Source organism: Taudactylus pleione, unplaced genomic scaffold, assembly GCF_031769625.1.
Source record: "Taudactylus pleione unplaced genomic scaffold, aTauple2 ptg000379l, whole genome shotgun sequence".
Taxonomy (NCBI): domain Eukaryota; kingdom Metazoa; phylum Chordata; class Amphibia; order Anura; family Myobatrachidae; genus Taudactylus; species Taudactylus pleione.
This window is the reverse complement of record NW_028284780.1, coordinates 886,806-905,579: the sequence shown is the minus strand read 5'-3', so window position 1 is coordinate 905,579 and position 18,774 is coordinate 886,806. Positions and strand designations below refer to the sequence as shown.

Genomic DNA, 18,774 nt, shown 5'->3' with positions numbered 1-18,774 from the left:
ATCTAATATTCTAAACCATTCATTCTTAAACTCCTGTGATTCATTATTGAAAGAGGGTAATTTATCAATGCGTAACCCCCTTGGTATTAAATTCTCAGAGCCATACTTCTCCAGAGTAACCATTTCCCACCATATCCTACTTTCTTTGAGTAGGGTTTTTTCTAATTTGAACATGGCACTTTCGAGGTCCTCATCGATAAAATCCTCATTATCCGTATCCTTAAATACTTCATTAATAAATGTTTTCCTACTACCTCTATGTGCAAACATATTGCGGGCTGCTGGTCTAAATAGATCAAGTGCAGAAATAAGACAAGACTAAAACAAAATCTAAAAATAACCTGCGCCCAAAGGGACTGTCGCTCAGTCACACTCAGGAGCACCACTCCCTCTAATCTACAAAAAACACAATATGAGTGGTCCAAAGAGCGCTGTCCCCATATACACCACGTCTTCTCTCTTGAATGGCTCAAGTGATCTCAAATGAGGAGAAAAAATATATAGTTATATTCCAGATTTTAACGATACTTTCTTAAGTAGATAATTGCACAGATAGAGACCACTCACCTAAACTAGGTGAGATATGTTCACATAAAGGTATCTTTGTACATTCTACTCGTCTGGTCCCAATTATATTGGTAGTATTCAGGGCTTATTCCCTTCTGGAACTAGACTCACCTGGAATCAAATCTACCCGTTCCTCAAAAGGTATCTTTACACCCCGAGATCAGTGTTCCTCCAGTCCTCCAAAGGATAGCTTTATATAACGTATAACAAGAAGTCCACTTCTGATAAAATCAGTGTTGTTTTATTGTCCAAACACCATAAAAAACTATAAAAAAGGATCTTCAATCCCATACGAAGTACAAAAATGATCTAACAATCTTCATAAAAAAATAACAAGGTTATCCCATGGATTGGAATAGTATCCCAAATAGGAACAAGGGCCACTGCCACCCGGAATGGTGTGGACACCTAGCACCCAAAAAGTTAAAGAGTACAGGGATAATTACCAGACCCAAATGGGAGTTCACCTTCTAATGCCACCAACGCGTTTCGGACTCAAAAGTCCTTCCTCAAGGTGTACTTAGATTCACTGGAACCCCCTCCTATTTGTACCTCTCAGCACAACCAGGAAGTGAGATCCAAAGTGGATCAATAATTGGAAATCACAAAGACATGGCACATAATCAGTTATACTAACATGTACTAAACATACCTTGCATCCCACATATCCACATATAACATGCCCTAACATTTAGGTAATTATCCCTGTACTCTTTAACTTTTTGGGTGCTAGGTGTCCACACCATTCCGGGTGGCAGTGGCCCTTGTTCCTATTTGGGATACTATTCCAATCCATGGGATAACCTTGTTATTTTTTATGAAGATTGTTAGATCATTTTTGTACTTCGTATGGGATTGAAGATCCTTTTTTATAGTTTTTTATGGTGTTTGGACAATAAAACAACACTGATTTTATCAGAAGTGGACTTCTTGTTATACGTTATATAAAGCTATCCTTTGGAGGACTGGAGGAACACTGATCTCGGGGTGTAAAGATACCTTTTGAGGAACGGGTAGATTTGATTCCAGGTGAGTCTAGTTCCAGAAGGGAATAAGCCCTGAATACTACCAATATAATTGGGACCAGACGAGTAGAATGTACAAAGATACCTTTATGTGAACATATCTCACCTAGTTTAGGTGAGTGGTCTCTATCTGTGCAATTATCTACTTAAGAAAGTATCGTTAAAATCTGGAATATAACTATATATTTTTTCTCCTCATTTGAGATCACTTGAGCCATTCAAGAGAGAAGACGTGGTGTATATGGGGACAGCGCTCTTTGGACCACTCATATTGTGTTTTTTGTAGATTAGAGGGAGTGGTGCTCCTGAGTGTGACTGAGCGACAGTCCCTTTGGGCGCAGGTTATTTTTAGATTTTGTTTTATTCTTGTCATTATTAAATATGTATATTTTACTTTATATATCCATGGTCTAGATCTATTGTCTGTTTTTTAGAACTTAGTAAGAGGTCTCTTACATCTAGTCGTAAATCTTGATTATTCACTGCTCTCTTTTGTACATAATTTATTTGCGCTGTCTAGCACTTTAAGGCGCACTGACTTCATTACACTGTTTTTACACACACACACACACACACACACACACACACACACATATATATATAGTATAGAAACAGTAGAAAATACACTTCCTCTGCGCTAGAATAGGGATTTACAATTATAACAATATAGTGTTACCAACTTGGCTGCACCTCCAGACAGATCCCAGAATGGATCCCAAAAATTCAATATATACAAAAAATGTCCAGAAGGCGCCACAGATGAAAAAACTACATTGTTATTACCACCAACCGAGCTCTGATCAAAAGAAATTCTGTTTCATATGAATAGCCTGTTCTGGCTTGGTATGTTTATGTGTGTTTTAAATATGATTATTGTTTTAAATATGATTATTCTATAAAAATTGAATTTCGCACTTGTAAGACACCCATTTTTCATTTTATTTTTAAAGCTATACCCCTGATGAAGTCCTATGGACGAAACGCGTAGGGTAATGTTATATGGAACCGCCATATTGCTCTGCCAACCAAGAACCTTTACCCCAATAAAAGGGCTAGACAAAGGATTAGTGTTGCCAATATACCATTGGTCGTGTTCTATTATTAATTGAAGTAAGCTTTTTATGTATATGTCATTGTCTTTTACATTTTAAGCAAAATAAATTTGCAATCATTTACACTAAAAGCTGTTGTACTACTCTCTGGGTGCTTCTGGTGCAAGGGTCTCATTATAGGACCTGACTGTATAAAGACCTACCATCTACTCATTGAAGATACCATCCCCCCATTCCACTACCCCAACAGGAGAACTCCCAAGTGTGGAGATCAATTATATATAAAAGAAGTACCAATAATGGACTCTTTAAGGATTAAAATTCTCAATTTTTTTCATCTGTGGCGCCGTCTGGACATTTTTATATATATTCTATAGACAAAAAACCTTATGGTTTCACATGTCCCATTAAGGCTTCTAAAGTTGGGTATACACTTTTTCAATTGCAGGCTGATCGGGTAAAACTGTCCCGATCAGCCTGCACGTCTGTCCACAGTGTGACCCTGTCAGCCACGTACACTGTGTGCAGACAAAGCACAGTGTGTACGGGCTTCTATGGGATTGGGAGGTCGAACCCATAAATATTAAACAGTACATAAGATGCGACCTCATGATCCCGACCATTGCAGGAGCATTAAAAGCCTTTTAACGGCTAACACTCCTGCATCAGGACAGCGCACACACAGGGCTTGCGCAACCCACTCAGCAGATCCTGCACTGCAGGGAAGCGCCAGGCTGGAGAGGCGCTCTCCCTGCAGCTGCTGAGCCAGTTGTTACTGCTGTGCCGGCTGCTGCTGCGCCTGTCACAATGCATAACAGGCAGCAGCAGCCTGCTACAGAGAAGCACAGCCGAGCATGAGAGGCTTCTCAGACAGTCCATCCACCTGCTGATCGCAGAGTGCCAGGTGAGGTGACTGTACTGCTTACTTCCCTAGTCGTCCTCTCTGAACAGGCTGCCTGCTCCGCCTCAGTCTGTGTGGATGCCCCAGGGATCCCTCTCTCCCTGCCTAAGAGCCTGTCTCCACCCCCTCCTACTATCTTCCTGTCACTGCCGGTCCCTCTTCTGTTCTATGGAATCTCCTCCTATGACTGTCCCTGACTGCTCTGGCCTCTCACCGCGACTTTCCGCCCCCTCCTATCTGTCACTACTCTATTCTATTGAATATGCCCTGCCCCTCACACAGTCCCAGCATCCTCATCTACCCTGTCTGACTATTCTATTTTATTCACCCCTGGTTAAGACCTCGCCCGAGACTCCACCCACCCATATACCCTGTCTGACTTTCCTCATCTACTCCCTCTTGTCCCTTGCCAAGACCCCGCCCCCTTGCCAGAGTCTCCGCCTCTTTCCCAGTCATGCTATTACATTATTTTCCTGTATCCTGGAAATCTGCAGGGACCAGACTGTCACTTCCTCCTCCTGGAAGGTAAGTGCTAAAGGAGGGGTGAAAATGTTTAAATATTGTCTAGGGGGATGGTATGCTTATGCAATGAGATTGGGTGGTTTTGTTCTTTACTTGGGGAGGGGGGGGGATTAATAATGTCTGTGCTCTGGACGATTTATTAATGTGTGTGCTTGTGTATTATTATTGTATTTGTGTGTGTAAGGGGTATATTCATGTTATCTGTTGAATCTGGGTCCATTATGGTGTCTGCATTATCTGGTGGTCACTGTTACACTCTCTGAATTTTTCCTCTGCATTATTTGTCAGTCAGTGTTATGCTCTGCATTATCTGACGGTGATTGCTACACTCTCTGCATTATCTGGTAATGATGGGTTAGAACTGCGCTCTGCTGTATGGGCAGATGGGATGTGAGATGTATTGTTTGTTTTGGGGTGCTGCACCTTCCTAAAAGCAGGAGTACTGGGTCCTGTGTAACGATAGAATGGGGTAGAGGGTGCGGAGGGTGCGCTCGCCCTATGGGTGTAATGCTGGAGTAATAGTGTGTTGTGGTCTTTTGTGTTTGATGTTGTGTGTGGAGTGATGGGGTGTAGGGAGGGAAGGGGGTCTAATGGACTGGAGGTGGTGGGTGAGGAAATGAAGACAGAGGCAGAAATGGGGGCCAAAGGGTTTATTGGAAAAAAACAGTACTAATCCTGTTTGGTCCCAGGCACCCAGGTGGGGTGAGCGATCCACTTAGGGGTGTGTGTGGGTGGAGACTGGGGAGGTGAGTGGACCCTTTTAGGGGGCTCCTTTCCGTGCAGTTCAATAGACAGGCACGTTACCCCTGCTGGACCTTTGGTCAACAGTCTTAGGATGTCTCGGGGGGAGGGGAGTTGTGGGTTGGCAGCGGGTCTGGCGGTTGTGGATGTACACCCTGGCGGCGTCCCGCGCAGGGGTATAAGTCTCGGAGTCACTTACCTACCGGTAGGATTTGTTGGTGAAAAAGGCTTGGGCTGCTGGTAGCTGGTGTTAGAGTTTCCTTTTGCAGATGCGGTGTTGGATGGCTGCTGCGGTGTCAGCAGTTGGAGGAAGCTCTGTGTGTGGTAGTGGCTTGCTGGTGCACTGTGGGGCTTGGTGCACCGCGTTGCTGGCGTTCTGTTCCCGCTGCCTGGTGGGTGCCTGCTGGTGTGGATCGCTTAGGGATTGCTGCTAGACGAACAGCTGTGAGTGGAGCTGGTGTTGGTTGCTCCCAGGGGGCGGTGCGTGGTCGCCTGGGTCTAGCAGGTGGAGTGGTGATCAAGAGGGGTGCGCAGGGCTTTGCTAGGTGTGATGTCCAGCGCGGCCCTGTGGGTGGTGGGTAGAGAGGGTTCTGGAAGCAGCAAGGCTCGACCGAGTTCTCCGTGGGAATGAAGAGCTCTGGTGTAAGCTGGCTGTGGTGTCAGAATGTAGGGGGTCTCCGACGCGTTTCGGCAGGGGCTCTGCCTTCTTCAAGGAGGTAAAAACATTATCTGGTGTTCGATGCGACGCTCTCTGCTTTATTTTGCGGTAATTGCGATGTTCCCTGCATTATCTAGCGGTCACTAACACTCTCTGCATTATCTAATGATCACTGTGAAACTCTCTGCATTATCTGGTGGTCACTGCGATGCTCATTGCATTATTTGGCGGTCAGCGTTACGCTATATACATTATCTGATGGTCATTGCTACACTCCCTGCATTATCTAGCGGTCACTGCGATGTTCCCTGCATTATATGGTGGTCACTGGGATGTTCCCTGTATTATCGAATGGGGACTGCAATGCTCTCTGCATTATCTTACGATGACTGCAATGCTCTCTGCATTATCTGGTGGCCATTGCGAAGCTCTCTATATTATCTGGGGGTCACTACAACACTCTCTGCATTATCTAGCAGTCAGCTTTACTTTAAAATTAACTCCACCCAAGCTAACCAGTGCTACAATCTGCTTTTGTACTAAGAGCCTGATTCAGCATGGATCGCAGTTGTGAAGAAACACGCAATCGGCTGTTGTTAGCAGTCTACGCATGCGTCCGTGTCACAGTGCTACAATCGGGTCTGCAAGCGCAGCTAGTACGCAGTCCCCTCGCAAAGTGATTGACAGAAAGTGACGTTTGTGGGTGGTGACGGGGGGGTGGTGGTCGGCGGAATGAAGGCGTGTCAGTGCATTTGAACTACGTTACAGGGGTGTGCACAAATCAGCCACTGCAATGCCATACGCAGCTTGAGGACCCATAGCGTACGTGGCTGTTAGCAATTCCTGAATGAGGTTTGAGCTTGTGCAATTGCTGCGTATCGGTATGCAATACCGTTGGACAGGATGCCGGCTGTCAGTACACGGAGAGTGGCAACCCGATGGCTCAAATCCCGACAGGGGAATGGTGAGTAATGTTCCCATGTCCTATTTACCCCATACCCTCCTTTTTATTACCCTAATGCTAACCCTCCCCACCCCGCACCCTAACCCTCCCTAAGTGTATGAACCTAACCTTTCCCCCTTAGTGCCTAACCCTAACCTCCCCCAGGTGGTGCCTGAACCTAAACCCCCCCTGTCTAGAACCTAACCCTAACCTTCCCCTTCCTGCAGCCTAACGCCAACTCCCCCGGGACGCCTAAGCCTAACCTCTCCCCCCACGCGGATGATACACCATCTACCGGGATCCCGGCATTGGCATCCCCAGTCCAGACGCCATCCCGGTTGTCAGAATCTTAACCGCATCCTGCGTATAGGTTCGATGTTACCGTTATTTAGCAGTCTTGCTAAGTATTACGGATGTAAGGGGAAGTGGTTGTCCTTATCTGAGGCTGTGATCGCAGAGCAAAACATAGTAGGCGTGCTAATGTTTTGCTTGCGATTGCAGGATTAGCATACCTTCACAGCAAGCGCCTGTGTGCATATTAGCAACTGCGATCCAAGCTGAATCAAACTAGTAGTAATGTTGTATATGAGTTTACATGAATGGTAAATAAGGGGCATAGACTCTTGTACTGCTGTCTGAATTAATTAACTGTTTGGTTTATAGGGTCATATTTTTACGGATATGATTTAGCTCAGTAATATACAGCTTTTCCTGGTAATATCCTACAGGGTTACTTGCTTTTTAGAACATTTGAAAATATGTTTAAATAACAGCCTGGGAGATGGCAGAGAGGGTGACTCATGTGGGAGGTGTCTGTCGCCATCAGGAAGGTGCCAGGCTGGAGAGGCGCCACTGCCATCTTCTCAATATGTCGGGTGCCCGCTAAGAGTTTGTTAACAGCGGGCGCTCAATGGCTCCATCCCTGCAGCGAGAGGCTGGAGCTCACTCCTGAGCTCTACCTTCTGGCTCCCACAGTGTGTGTAGGGAGAGACGTCATGACATCTCTCCCATAGCGCCGAGCGAGAGGAGCTGTCGGAAAGCAGCGGGCACAGGTGCGGGGTTTCAGGTAAGTATAGTGTGTCTGTGCATCATTATGTGTAAAGGGCATTATTACTGTGTGTCATGTGTAAAGGGCATTATTACTGTGTGTCATTATGTGTTAGGGGCACTGCTTCTGTGGGCATTGTATAAGGGGCACCACTACTCTGGACATTGTGTAAGGGGGTACACTACTACTGCGTAGAATTGTTAAGGGGCACTACTACTGTGGTCATTGTGCATAAGGTGTACTACTACTGTGGGCATTATGTGTATAAGAGGCAGTACTGTTGGCATTGTGTATAAGGGGCACTACTGTGTGTCGTAACATAAGGGATACTACTATGTGGTGTAATGTGAATCAGCGACGCTATGTGCAGTGTAATGTGAATAAGATTCTGCTACTGTGTGGAGTAATTTGAATTGGGGGTACTACTGTGTAGCCACGCCCCTTCCTTGTGAAACCACATGCCATTTTTGTGGTGAGCTCTGAAGGCGAGCGCTATCCCTTTATAAAAGCTGGGAGAGAGGGTGCAAATTTATATTTTGCAGGGGAACGCTGAACACCCTAGCACCGGCCCTGCGTACACACCTATACAATCCAATGGCCGTTCTCTCGATATTGGATGAACGGCCCGATGATTTTATAGGTGTGTACCCAGCTTTAGACATGATCTGAAATTTCACAAAACGTATTGAATTTCTGACATTCAAACTTCAAAAAGCAATGCAATGAAATTACGATCATTATGGCTGACGCCTTAATGGACGTGTTCCTTGCCCAATACAGATATGATATGTCATGATATCATGTGGTTAACTGCAGATTCAGCACTCACACAGAGTGAGATTGCTGTCACTCACAAAATGGTGGAGCTGCTAATTCACAGAATTGTGTGCTCATTGAAGACCACATGCCATGAATAAAGTCTGTGCATAAGACGTTACACTTTGGTGACAAGATTGTTCAGGGAACATATAATGGAGTTGGAGTGGTGAGACATAGGCTCTATGTGTGTTTTTTAGGTGAACCTCCTGTAGCACCAAGGAGCCCAGTGTTTTCAGAATTTTATCTGAGGCTGGGAAGTCTGTTAGCTCAGGCAGATCTTTATACCAAGCTGAGGAAAGAGATATCGTACGACATATAGGGTCTTGTGCTACAAAATCAGGGTATAGACATCTGATACGAAATGAATTAGAGGTCAAGAAACGCAGTAATGATTAAGTACATCAATGTGAGGAGGGCTCTGAGTGTTGAGTTGAGGAGATTTATTAGAAGTCGTAATTGAAGATACATGTCGTAAAATGTCGTAATTGAAGATACAAAAAAAATGGGAATTGGGGATCTGAAATTTATCACGTAGTTGTTGAAATTAAAACAAATGTCCTCCTGGGTCGAAAAGATATCTGAAATGGCCTTAATTCTCATTGTGAAAAACAGGCATTGTGTATAGACGGCAAGAAATCAGGATTACCCCAGATAGGAATGTATCTGGATCTAGTATGGTCTCCCCCAAGTTTTCTATTGACCGCCAAGTAGAGTAGGTGTCTTTAAAGAAAAGGTAATTTTTTTTATATGTGGGGGAAGGGATGTCCTATGGCAGTGTTGGCTAACCTTGACACTCCAGCTGTTATGGAACTACATAACCCAGCATGCACTGCTACAGTTTTGCTATTAGGGCATGCTAAAACTGTGGCAGGGCATGCTGGGATATATAGTTCTACAACAGCTGGAGTGTCAAGGTTAGCCAACACTGTCCTATGGCGATGAAGAAGTTCTGCTGGGGCAAAAGGAGCAAAGAGGGCTTCATCTAATGAACGAATTGTTAAATGTTCACAATATAAAAGCCAGTCAGCCACATAGCAGAAAAAAGCCGCATGAGAAAATGCGCGTTTGTCACGGAGACCCAAGCCACTTGATTTCCGTGCTTGAATTAAATGAAGCCTGGAAGTCTTTAATTTTTAAGATTGCCATATAAATTTAGTGAAAGCTTTGGAACATACATTAATATCTGCCTTAGACAGAGCTAGTGGAAGCATTTGAACACAGCATCTTTATGTGTGTTAAAATGTGTAGAGGTAGAGAGTCAAGGTTAGTCAAAGAATTAAAGAATGATGTGAGAGTAGGTGGGATTTTGGGCAATAATATTTAATAAAACTCGTTAGTCAGTCCGTCTGGACCAGAGGTCTTTAGAGTTTTAACCATCTGAACTTCTTCAGTGGTCACAGGGACAAGCAATGAGGTGCAGGTGTGATTTGGGGTAGAGAAAGGTTTTCCCAAGATGTTTTCATGTTATCCACCCTTATATCGTCTTGGGAATATATGTCAGTTAGGAAACACTTGAAACTTTCGGAAATATCTCTTCCCTTACACGTCAATTCTCCCCTTGAATTTAAGGCAGTAACATCACTAGGAGGTCTGGTACCTAGAAGTAGGTTGGAAAGTAAGCGACCCAATTTGTTGCCATATTTATGAAACAAGTAACAGCCCTTATTTATATATCGATCACTTATTTGGGCAAGGATATTATCATAATGGGATTTTGCTGATTTATAAGCCTGTACATTTGAGGGAGACTAACAAGACTTCATAGTCTGATATGTAGATGTTAGTTTGTTGGGACTCTATAAAGGAGGCTGCTAGCTCTTATGAATTTAGATGTATACTGTATGAAGTGATGGCGCCTCTAAGGACTGCTCACTTCTATGCAGGTCACACAAGTCATTTCATGTTATTCTGTTTCCTAATGGCACTAGTATTTATTCCTATGTTTCCATTAAATCTCTGTATTATAATCCATCTTTACCTTCTGCATTCCAATCTTTGCTCCTGATAGTGTCTGAGCCATACACGGTACATGCAAGATAAAACTGCAGGACAGCAGACACAACAATCGGGAAATTACAGACGTTGGTTATATATTTCACAAACTTAGAAGTTCTAAAAAGGATCAGGTTGCATTATAATAAAATAAAAGTGATCTGTTGTAGCATGTAGTGCGCCTTCTAAGCAAGCTGCACTAAGGCAGTATACCATTTCTCTGATCAGGATGCCGAGCTGACAATTCTTTAGGCCTACAGCTTTTCTTGCAAGGAATTGTGGGATTTGGCTTGCTCAAAGAAGCAAATACAGCTAAAACTAAGTAAATGAGTAAATTGTACACACAAATATATGGGCTGATATTTTCAAATTTACACATTTAAATATTTTTTTCTGGTCTAGTTTACTCCTTCTGGACCAAATAATGGAACTGGTCCTGTCTAGTCTACAGTTAGCCTTTCAATTTAAATGTCAAAGAAATCTTATTTATTGTAATATACTGTATGTCTGTAGTATCCCTTATGTGAAATGAAATAACAGCATGATCATGTGAGAAAAAAATATGAGGACACTAACTGGGTGCTGTAACAGGAGGGTGGGAGTGAAAAAAGAAAAAAAAAATTATATATCTATATATATATATATATCTATATATCGGAATAAAACTGGTTCTTCCCTTTACATCCTAGATAAATTGAGTGTACATGGGTGGTGGGTTAAAATACTTGGTGCTGGGCCTAATGACGATTAATTTGAAGAAAGAATAGAACAGTAGTTCTGATTTTGCACCTTCTACACCTTTAAGATATACATGCTTATATCAGCATATTTGAAGTAAGCTCAATATCAAAGGGATCTATTCCAAAGCCCTGTTTTATACAGTCTACTATTTTACTTGGAGTCCACATTCTCTGAGTTAGGGATGTATGTGGTTCATTGTTGTTGTTTTTACTTTCATGAAATGTTTACATCAAAGATTCCCATTACCTAGTCTGACCGACTATGATATTTCTTCTGTTATTTGTAGTCCCAACAATATTTTTTTTTAAACAAACATGTAAACAGCATGATTATGTTTGAAGGTTCTTTTCTGTCAAAGTTTGCATCATGGAATGAAAATAAATGTATTCTACCACTCTCAAACTATCAGTGTACGAGTTTATGACTTACAGTATAGCACTTCTCTGTTACTCAGAAAAGGCAGCGAGGGGACTTATTGATTTAAAGAAAAAGAAAATAGTGTCCGTCAAGACACATACAGTAAGAGCCCATACTGACATACTGCCCATACTGACATGGAGGTTAGCGATAACGATGATCCAAAGGCCATACCCCGTGCCAGCTCATAAGTATTTCCATGAATATGCTGTCCCTTCCCCATTGTACTTCACTATTGGTGTTCTCTATCGTCAGTTACTAGGTCAAACTTCATATACTTTTTTCAGAAACAGAGAGGATCAGAGAGATTAGTGACATCAGGTGCTATGCTTTTCTGATGCCCTCTTTCTGTGTGTGCACATAATAAGACACAATCGCCCCTTTTGTTAAATACTTTCCACCTGGGCCCCCTCATCACCTCATCAGATCACAGCCCTGATACTCCACTAACGTAATATCTGCAAGAGTGACACCCAACTACATCCCACTTTCAGTGATCCCATGTGCACGCTTATACCCAGGGCATATTTACACTAATTCTGTCAAGCTAATAATTATTCAAGATAGTCATTATTTAGCAATTTATGTTTTTGGCCTCAGAGCCCATCTTGGAATGCATTGCCCTCATAATGAATCAGCTCATATGTAATAACATTTTCAAGGGACCCAGAAATAGTGAAGCACTGTAGGACCCAAAATACTTGATGACTGGTTCTACTTTCTAGGATGGCCACTAAACAAAAACTACAGTCTTCCATAACAGAGATAGGAAAAACTGTCCATGGGGCACTTTATAAATCTATGCTCTGTGTGATGGTGGCAAAATGAAAACCATGGTTGAAAGCATGTATAGGAAAGCAACATATAAGGTTCCTTGTGGAAATTATGTTGTCTGAGGAGACTAGCATGTAATGTGCGCATCACAACAAGAAATACAGTATTCTATGGGAATGTTTCTTTGCTCCAGTGACTTGAAAACATGTTTAAATAAAGGGCAAAATGGATGGAGCAAGATCCAGACAAACAGATTGTAGTTCATCCAAATTACAGTGGTTACACACATGCAGATTTGGTCAGTGTTGCACCATGTGTGGCCCAATGTTGACAAAGGCCCTCATTCAGAGCCGTACGCTCTGAGCAGAGCGCACGCTCTGAATGAGGGCCGCCCTCCATAATTATGGAGCGTCCTCCTGGACGCTCGTATAGCTGTGGGTCACCACCCACAGACTATACGAGCGTGCAGTTTGATGGCCGCGATGGTCTTGACCATCGTGACCATCGCCACTGCGAGCCGGAGCCTGCGGTTGAGTTTTTCAACCGCAAGGCCCAGAGTGATTTTGGCTCTATCAGAGCCAAAATCACTCCCACTGACATCACTAGTGATGTCAGTGGGCCGGCTTCTGACGGTAGGCGTTCCCTTGGGAACGCCCCCATCAGGGAGGCACGCCCCCGGCACGCCCACCAAAGGGGGCGTGCTGTCAATCAACATCGACAGCACGCCCCCTTTGATCAGACACAACGAGTGAAGGAAAGTCCTTCGCTCGTCGTGTCTGGCGCATGCGCACGACGGAGCTCCCGCCGTCGTGCGCATGCGCAGTGCACAACATCGACCCACTTGCGAGCGGACAGCTGCTTGCGAGTGGGTCTGAATCAGGCCCAAAGTCTGCTGGGATAGGAAGCTAGGGGATGTAGTTAGGTGACCGTCGGATTGAATGCCACTGGTCTAAATCCTGACAGTGAATGCCCAGCACAGGTCTTAAGATAGGCGCCAAAATAACGACGTCTATCTTAACCCCGACGCCGGAATCCAGCTAACTGAAATCCCAAACAAGGTAAGTCCAGCCAGTCTAGCTGTTAGCTGCAGGGAGGGGGAGGGTTAAACTATTTACCAGCTCCAGTCGGGATTTCTTCAGGTCGGGCTTCCGCTGTTAGGATTTGAACCGACGGCTCAACAGCCACCGGTATTTCGATCCCATTTCGGAAGCTAGACAAGGGACTCAGGGAGGCAGCTGAATGGATATTAGCAATGTCTGAATGTGTCCGACCTATACTTCTAATAGATGTGGCAGTTTGATGATTTAGCAAAATGATTACATAGCCCTACTTAACACAACCACAACGTAAAAAACGATGACTACATTTGTACCAACTTACCAGTAGCTAAATTTGGGATGAATTCAAATTTTACTATTTGATAGCATGCTAAATACTTGCCTCTGGTACCTGCCCCTTAAGCTCCCTTGTCTGGTACCAGCCGCCTTAGGCTCCCCCATTACCGGAAACATATTTTGAGGGGAAATTTCATATACAGTAGCCACTGTTACGTAGCTGAGAGTCCAAGACATAAGTATTATTGATCACCCACTGTATATTTTATGAATGAGCAGGATGCTCCCATGGAAAGAGACTTCCAGCCATAATTATTATGAATTGCTGATTATTTTAATGCATTAATTTACTCAAGATAGTGTTGATTTTAGTGGGATGTAGCTATTTATTTGCAAGGGCTATTGCTCTGAAATGCAGATCAGCATTCTTATTTTATTGTCTATTGAAATGTATTATAAAATTGTTAAGTGCAATTACCTTTATAGAACACACCTTGTGATACAGGTAAGACATTTTTTTTTAACAAGTATTTTACTTTTACCTACAAAGTTTAACAAAAAAAAAAAAAAAATGTATGCAGCAAAAGTAACACGGTCAGAGGTTTATTGCCTATTAATTTTTTCTGGAGTGTTTACACTCGTCAAACTGACAAGAGCATAACACGTTCTTATTATAAACGGCTAAGGTGTACAAAGCCAGTTAGGTAAATGTGCTAATGTAATTTACAAATTAAGAGCTTTTAGAGGAGTACAAGATCTAAAAGGACCTCATCTTGGCAGGAATTCATCCGCTAATAGACCATCTCTATATAATAGCAGTAGAAGGGTGAGTGTCTTAAAAGGCCAGTACAGTATATTGATCTAATATGTATGAGTGTATAACACCAATGTGACTGGATGGCCTCAGCCCGACTCCCGATCACAACTTGGGGTTTCGATCCCCACTGGAACTTGGGGTATCAGGGATTCCAGCTTACAGTCAGTGACCGCCTGTCACTTACTCCGCCCACTGCGCCGTGGGCGTAACGTTGCTGGAAACACCAAACTCTACCGGTGTTTGGTACCGCTTCTTAGGTACACTCAGGCTCCTACCTCCGGCGCCTGAAACCGCTTCTGCTGTGTATACGTCGACTTGCTGCGGCCACACCTCCTGTTTGGTGTCAGCTGTTCCCACCTGGTCCCTCGCAATGGGCCAGGCTTTGCATGGTAGCTGGCAGAGGGCTTGAGCTTTGGAGACGCTCTGCTCAACCCAGAACAGCAGGAGAATGAAATAGCGTTTGCGCAATTCTGTTGGTTGCAGGATTCAGATGCAATTGTAGTAAGGCAATTTGTTTATTGCTCAAAGTCTTAAAAAAGACTCAGCATACAAAGATGTTACAACAGTTCTCCTCAAAGGTACAAAGATGTACAATTTTACCAGGCACGCAGCCTTCGTTTATGCCACTCCAATACACATTACCACAGGGGGTAAGTCCGCCCTGTGGTTTCCAGCCAATCACCTTAAGTGCATGTCCTGTTAATGTGCTGGCCACATGCACGTTTAACATTGTCCCCTATGGACAGGGGGGAGTGGTCACTCCCTTATGCCCGAGCCTACTTGGTGTTTAGTCGCCACCCAGGAGATGGCTCGTCTAGGGCTGGGGGAGGTTTCCCTCCAAAGCCGACTTCCAAGAAACTGCTAAGGGACCAAGCTTGCCACCTCTGCCTGAATTTGAGCTCCAGAGGACGGCAAGCATAGTCCCCGGGCAGGGTTTCCTGGCCACAGAGGGGAAGCTATTTTGGAACTCCCTGAAACAGTTAGCCAGCTTCCTATGCACCTCCTCATACCATCCCCAGGCATGAGGCTGCATAGGAGGACAATTTATTTCTTCTGGAAGGGGCTGGGGGATCCAGCAGCCCACTAAGGACTCTGGATCCCCCGGGACTTCCAGGGAAACAAAGGTAAGTGCATTTTACTTTTAAATTATACACTTTAACACATACATTAAATATATACACATTAAATATATACACCTTTTGTGCCTGTGCACAGCTACAGGCTTTTAAACACTTGCAGCACTGCAGCCCAGGACCTCCTGTCCGGGCTCAGTGCTGCACATATGTGTGTGTGTTTACTGTGCCCAGTGCTCAGAGCTGAGCTCCACTAGCCCTGCAGTCTGGGACTGCTGGGGCTCTCCCTTGGTGCCTGCTCACAGCGATGGGGTCCAGGGATCTGGCCCTCCCTGTCCCCCAGTGTGCAGCCACTCGGCCATGCTGCTGGGGCGTCGGGAGCTAGGATCCCGGTCCCCAAAGTCAGCGCACCATCTGTCGCTGCACAGGGAGTCAACTAGCCTGGGCCCCCCCTGTGTACCAGCTATCCTGGTCAGCCCCCTGCAGCGCTACACTTGGAGGTGGCTTCTCCGGTCTCCCAGTGTGTGGCCTCTCCTCCGTGCTGGGGTATCGGGGGCTAGAGCTCCCAGCCCCCAGCGTGTGGCTATCGCAGCCCTCCCCTCGGTGCAGCGCCACTAATACATTGTAAATATGGAGCCTAGTGCCCATATTACAATTAAATATGGTGCCTAGCACCCATGGTTCATTTAGAAAATAGCAGCGCTGCACGGGGGTTAACCCTCTCAGTGCCGCGGCAGCCATTAACCACGTGTGGCCGGCCTCCGGCCACAACCAACATAACATTACAGGGGTTGGGTATGGGATGGTGCCGGTCAGAATACAGTCAGCGGCATCCCAACAGGCAGAATCCCGACACCCTTAGGTATGTAAGCTTATACTAACCCTCATCCCTCCCCATAACCCTCCCTTCCCCTTTAATGCCTAAACCTAACCTCCCCCTCCCCGGTGCCTAAATCTAACCCTCTCCCTAACCCCCCAATACGTACCTTCGGGATGCCGGTGGTTTTTTCTGTTTTGTTATTATTAAACACAGAGTATCTTTCTCCACATAATCACCCCCTTCATTTAAGCATTTATTATATCTGTCCATGAGCTTTAAATCCCCTTGTTGTACTCAGCTGCTGCCAGTCCATGGAACCAGTTCTTGCCTGCAAGCTTAAACTCATCATCACAAAACGTTTTCTGGCGAGAAACTATTTCAGTTTCATGAAAAGGTGAAAATCGATTGTCGCAAGGTCCAGACTATAAGGTGGATGATCAAAAACCTCTCACCAAAAACTGTGACATGTGATAAGTGTCCTGGTCGGTCTTCAGCATGCATATTTGTGAATATTTCACACCACCATAAATTTGCATTAATGGACAATAATCATAACTGATGGTCTCGATGGTGATCCAATGCTGTGTCTATGTTTTCCATACTTGCCCAGACGTTACCCAAGAATGCCTTCATCATAAAATTAGCTACATAATTAAAGCAACTAGATTAAAAAACAATTTGTTTACCCACAAATCCCATTGCACATTGCCTAGACTCATAGAGCAGTTACTCAAAAATATGGAATTACACTATGAACAAAACACTACATCACAAACAGTCCACCGGGAGTCAATACCATAGCAAACAAATCAAATAACCTGTATTCAGTTCAAACTTGGGAGTTTATTTGTGAATATGTAAAAGTTTTTCAACTGCAGGTCAGTGAAACAAATAGATTTTGAACAAAATGCAGAGTAAAATGTCTTGAAGTAAAACAAATTACCATTGATGCATCAGTTTGTTTTTATAGTAGTCTCTGGTAAGCAACAGGACTGCCATGCTCTGACTCCCTACCACCATCCTCACTGGGAGCACAGATAGCAGAGGGGGATAGATCTGTAAGAGGGGTTTACTCTGGATTAGTTTTATTTTGCAGTGTTGGAGGGAAACTTTTTTCTTTTCTTTTCTGTAATCCATAGTAAACCTCTCCATATACAAGCACCTGTGAAAAACCACAAAACTGACATGGGCAACCACTATTTTGTATTGCTGTTCTGAGAGGCATGGATGGGACCAGCATTGGTAGGGTGTGCTGGTTCGTGTAGTGCTATTGGGAGTTTCTGGGGTACCTCCTAGGTGAGTTGGCTCTCAATTAAATATATTTATGTATGTGCTGTGATCATGTGGCACAACAGTATGCAATCATGACCCACAGTGGGTGCTATTTCAGTGTAGCATTAGGGACGCCAGTACAGAGGAGCCTTGATCCGGTCCGGCACTTAATCGTGTATTTGCAAATATATGCAACAAAGTCCTCTGGATTTCTATTATCATGTAGTTTTCAAGCCTTTTTGCTGTTTTTTTTTTTTTTTGCAGTGTGCTGGAGGCAACCTTTTATTACTTTTTTTTTATATCTGTAATTCATCTACTGATCTTGCCCACTGAAATGCCAGTTTATCACTAGCTCATTTATAATGGGCCGATCATACATGATTAAAGAGGAGCTTTTCTCAGTGGCTTTTTTTTAAGTCTGTATGTAACAAATTAAAGGAATTTTTAATGTTAAAATGACACTTCGAATCCAAACATACAGTATATCATTTACCAAAAGTTTACCATCTAAAAGTGCATGTGATAAATAGAACATGTAGTTTGCTTTAGTCTACTCAGAACTTATGACATTTCTGCACCAGCTCTTCCAATGCAGTGAACAGGAGGCGACCTGGGTTACCCGTTAACACTGCACCGCGAGCCGGGTTGAACTCATGTTCAACCAAGCTCGTTACCAGAGTTGAAATGCTGGGTTGGGTTATTTCAACTGCGCCCTTTAACACTACACAGTAACCCGGGTTGCTGCGCTTTAATGTGCAATAACCCGGGTTATTTGATGGCAGTGTGAAAGGGGTATAAGTGGCTAGTGTGGAAAGCTCCATGGAACTACAGTAGAAGACTGGCAGAAAATGCTGGGACTTGTAGTTCCAGAACAGCTGGAGAGCTACTGGTTTGCATAAATCTCAAAACAAAAAGCTCCTTGTCTTTATTGTGTTATGTTACAAATAAACTGAACTGGATATGCCAAAATAGAAGCATGAAAAACTTGTGTTTTTAAGATAAAAATATCAATTATACACACTAATATGTTTGTGGCAGGTGGGATAGCAGAGTTTTCAAATACAAATTTGGTTTATTACACTGGTTTTCAAAGGACTCAGAATGAAGCTTTATTGAGGATTGTAGTCTGCACACATCTTGTACAGAAACACACTGAACAATGGCAGCAGTGCTTTCTATACGCCTCTTTGATTAGATGTGAATAGAAGGGGCTAGTGGAGAAATCAGAGGGAAGAAAATTTGAACAATGCTATCTTTA

At 43.9% G+C, this 18,774-nt stretch overlaps 1 protein-coding gene across 9 annotated transcripts in view; it reads right to left on the bottom strand.

Moving 5' to 3' along the window:
* Nucleotides 1-18,774, bottom strand: part of KAZN (kazrin, periplakin interacting protein) — a 432,464-nt gene that overhangs the window by 62,549 nt on the left and 351,141 nt on the right. The gene's annotated exons all lie outside the window — the stretch shown is intronic.